The following is a 4,976-nucleotide window of genomic DNA, read 5'->3' as shown; positions in this document are numbered from 1 at the left end:
ACTAATAGTTCTTCCTGAAGAATGATAAGAAATCGGAAACATAATCCCAAAATTAGAGGGATTGTAAAAGAAAAATAATTTAAAAAAAAAAAAAAAAAGGGTTAAATATTGTGTATCAGTCTGGACAAAAGAACCAATTAAGGAAACAGCAGTATTTTGGCCAAAATATGGGTCTGATGAAAATTCAGGCTTTAAATTTACGTGTAAACAATAAGATTCCTTTTTCAGAGAAGGAGCCAAGTTATGCTCCCTATAATCTTAATATTGAACTGGTGGCAGCAGCAGTCACTCCAGGAAGGGAGATAGGGACTGTAATTAACACTGTCCCTAAAGAAGTATCATACTCTAGGCTCTGGCAAGAATTAGAACAAGGTAGAAGATATATTGAGAATTTTGCCTTCCCTGATACTAACAGTACTAACACTAACTGTGTATCCTCTTAGGTGAACTACCCCCTCCTCCTTACCAGCAGAGAGGTTAGGACTTTTAAGAAGGAGAGGAAGTCTTTATTCGAGGACCCCAACAGCCTAGTTGAACAATTAGACCAGTTCCTACGACCTTATTTATACTCTTGGGGGAGGGAATTATGTCTATAAGTATGTTGTTTACAGGGAAAGAAATGGGAATGATCAGGAGGAGAGCTGCTATACAAGAATGGGGAAGAGCTCATCCTCCAGGACCAGGAGTAATACTGGCAGGGCAGAAATACCCACTTGCCAATCCTGGCTGGAATAATAATAGTGTGCAACACAGAAATCATATGAGAGACTTGGGGTCAGAATGAGAAAGTACTTGGGGATGAGACCTGATGACCCAGTATCCCAAGGGCTCTTGAAAGTTCATTGTGTGATTAAAGCCTTGCAAAATACACAGAAAATGCTTCAGAAGGTGGGGGGATGTAGTGAACAGTCACTGGGGGACCCTCCTGTGGGAGGCCCTGGAGGTGTGTGTCTGGAGGGGAGATAAGAAGGAAAAAAAGAAAAAAGAGATCAAAACTAATGGTATTGACAGTGCAGCGGGTAGTGAGGCAGAGGGTTGGAGAAAGATGAAGAAAATCTTCAGAGGGAGTCAGGGCCAGGATGGAAAGGAGGGGAAGAGAGATGAAGGAATGGCAGGCAAAGAAGGCTGCCTGTGTTGCGGCCCGAGTCCTAGCAGAGACAGGCTTTGATAAGATGTTTTAAGTGTGGCCAGGCTGGCCACTTCGAATAGGAATATCTGGAGTGGAAGAAGGAGGGAAGAAGGAAAATGGGATGAAATATGCTATATTGATATGTTGTTTCAGTATCTTGGAGGGAAAAGGTATGGAATTAAGTTGGACCCTGACTGAGCCTTCGGTGCTGGTATTAGAAAAGTACAGTCTGGAGAAAGATGAAGGAAGTGTTAAAAGGGTTGCTGAAGGTGTTAAAGGTGTGGCATGTAATATTTAACAGAGCTGTTTGAAGTTGAATGAGCAGGGAAAGAGGATGTAGGCATTATCTAAGTAACAGTCTAGAAGTTTTGGTATATTTGCATATTTGTTGTGGTGTTTGTTCGGTTTCCCAAGCATCGGGGAGGGGGACAGGAGGGGGGAACAGCCTGCTCCACCAGGGGCCTCTCCAGCGGCCGCAGGGGGGCTTCGGCTCCAGCGCCTGGAGCGCCTCCTCCCCCTCCTTCTGCACTGACTTTGGTGTCTGCGGGGGGTTTCTCGCTCTCCCAACTGCTGTTGAGCAGCAGGTTTTTGTTTGTTTCTTTGTTTGTTTGTTTTCGTGGATGTGCTCTCACAGAGGCACGGACTGTATTGCTCGTGGCTTGGCTCTGGGCAGCAGTGGGCCCCTTTGGGGCCAGATGAAATTGTCCCTTATCTGCTACGGGGAGGCTTCTGGGTTTTTCTCACGAGGGCTGCCACTGCAGTTTCCCACCCCCCCACTCACAGCCCCCAAACCTTGCCATCAAACCCAATACACTGGGGTAGCTAGGTCATTACTGACTTGTAAAGTATCAGGGATTAAATTAACTAATGAAACCCTAAAAAGTGATGGGGGTAGAAGGGGCTGGGATAACAGTGCCAGTTTTGGGGGATACCAAGCTAAGACTAGGGAATAAAATGATCGCTGGGCAATTATTGTATGTATCCAAGGCAGAGACTAACTTGTTGGGAAGGGATTTGATGATTAAATTGGGCATTCAACTAGTAAATTATTAGACTGGAATAACAGTGTAATTAATGGAGTGCTCTCAGGCCCTGAGAGCAAACATATATTCACCTCTGACTGGAAAGACCCTGAAATGGGGGCGGAAGCAACAATATAGGTGGACAATTTTACCTCGGGGGGTTTACAGGGCCACCTATCTATATGGGTAAGTTTTAAAAAAGATTTTGGAGCAATTACAACCTCCCAAGGAGGTATTAATGTTACAAATATGTGGATCATTTTCTATTGTCAGGACAGGAGAAAAGAGTTGTGAAGAAAGCTACTAACAAGCTATTCAACTTTCTGGGAAAGCAGGGCTTGAGAGTATTAAAAAAAAAAAAAAAAAAAAAAAAGGTTTCAATATGGAGAAAGAGAAGTCAGGTATTTAAGGCATCTAATGTCTGAGGGAAAATGAAGAATAAATACAGAGAGGATTCAGGGAATTGTTGAAAATTAAGAAAGAACTAAAAAGTTTTAAAAGAATGATTTTTTTAAGGAATCAGGAGCCATGAAGTCTGAAGGAAAACGGATACTCCCTGATGGGAGAGAAATGCTGAATAAAGTGATAATGAGGCAAATATTAACTGTTTTACATCAAAAGAGTCGTTGGGAGGTGCAAGCAATGTGTGATATTGTGCTAAGAAAGTATGTCTGTGTAGGAATATACACTTTAGGGAAGCACATATGTAGAGGATGTACCATATGTCAAAAGGTAAATAAAAAGGTGTTCTGTAACCCATCCAGAGAGGGACGGGAGCCAGGGGTCTGACCTTTCCAAAGTATACAGGTAAACTTTACTGAGTTACTTGTTTGTCCTAATTGAGCACGTGACTGGATGGGTGTAAGCTTTACTGCAAGGGTTAAAGCAGGCCTTAGAGATTGAGTGGGATTTTCACAGCCCCTGGCACCCCTCCTTTGCTGGGAAGGTGGAGTGAATGAATCAGACATTAAAGAAGCAATTAACTAAACTAGTGTTAGAAACCCAACTTCCTTGGGTAAAATGCTTACTCCTACAGGTTTAAACAGCACCAAGAAAGGATATAGGAATTTCACCATATGAGATGCTGTTCAGATTGCCCTATCTGGGCAGAAGGGATGAGATACCACAATTCAAAATAAGAGAGTTTTCTTAAGAACTGTATTCTGGGGTTGTCTTCTTTGTCATCTCTCAGGACCTGTGGGTTGTTGGCTCAAACCCCACCTTTGGAATTCCCCATTCACCACCATCACCCAGGAAACTGGGTCCTGATTCGGACCTGGAAAGAGTCAACTCCGGCCTGAATGGGAAGGACAATTACTGACCACTGAAACAGCCGTAAGAACTGCGGAAAAAGGTTGGACTCACTATACTCGAGTGAAGGCATCTGTCGACGCTAGTACCTGGGAAGCTGTTCCTACAAAAGACTTGTTGGAAGTTAAAATTGAAGAGAAAAATCTCGTAGTGGACTCTGAGCAGGATAAGAGCTTACAATTGTAAACTAACCTTTTATTTTCACAGGTAACTAACGAGTGTGACTTGTGATTGAGAGAAAGGACAGACCTATAGCGAACTGCAGTGCTCCCAAGGGGGGGGTTGTTATAGTAGTAGTGTACATCTTATTTTTGTATCGATAATTATTTGGAAACCTAAGGTTTAAAAATAATGACAGGGAAAAATTGATTGCTAATTTTGTTTTTAGTGATTCTAGGCCTCAGAGAAGGCCTCGGTCAATTGGTAACTTGGAAAAGGCATGACCAGATAATAGCAAAAACGGGATACCCCATCAAAATATGGGTGACTGTGACAGAGGGTTATGTACCACAAGCCGTCACATTTGATGCTTGTGAGGTGTTAGCTTGTGGAGATTTAAATGCCCAATGACAATTGAGCAGAAAGAACAAATAACTGGGAGAGACACAACAGCCAGATTGAGAATAGCTGTATGGAAACAATCGTCTATTGCCATCAGAGAAAGGGAGAAACTCAAGGAGAAAACAGGAGAGTAAACAGGAGGCCCTCTGAAATGTGGCAGTTCAAACATTTGAGATTCAAACAGGGTACGGGGATGTGAATGCCTGGATAGAATGGGTCAAATATACTGTCCAGAGTCTCAACCGTAGCTACTGCTATGCTTGTGCCTCGGGATGACCGATTGCCCAGATAGTGCCCTTCCCATGGGGGTGGACCAAAGACTCCCAACGGATGCGATGTATGATTGCATTGTACCAAGAAAAGACTGCCTGGGGAAATGAGGCCTGTAAGTCTCTCTTTGCTGTTTCTTGCATGATAACAATATCACAGTTCCCCCTGCATTCTCTACAGCTATAGGTAACCATACAGCTTGCCTCTCACGGCAGGGTGTGAGTGCTACCTGGCATCTGGGACAATTTGCCTTGTGCTACCAAGGACTTGATGGGAAACTGCTCAAGACTAGAGATCCCCAGGGCAGATCTCTGGTGGTACGGTGGAGGGAAGATATTACGGTCCACCCTACCATCTAATTGGGAAGGCACTTGTGCACTTGTTCAATCAGCTATACCCTTCACCCTGGCATTTGAAAGAGAAACATCACAAATACCCAGAAGAAGTAAAGGAGGCTTAGGAATATCATTTGATGATAGAGTATACATAGATTCTATTGGGGTACCTAGAGGAGTTCCGGATGAACATAAAGCCAGAAATTAAATTGCTGCAGGGTTTGAGTTACTGTTCTGGTGGGTAACAATCAATAAAAATGTGGATTGGATTAATTATTTCTATTATAATCAGCAGAGATTCATCAATTATACCAAGGATGCGATGAGAGGAATCGCTGAACAACGAGA

Source organism: Aythya ferina (genome assembly GCF_964211825.1).
Source record: "Aythya ferina genome assembly, contig: HAP1_SCAFFOLD_37, whole genome shotgun sequence".
NCBI lineage: Eukaryota > Metazoa > Chordata > Aves > Anseriformes > Anatidae > Aythya > Aythya ferina.
Note: the sequence above shows the minus strand (reverse complement) of the source record.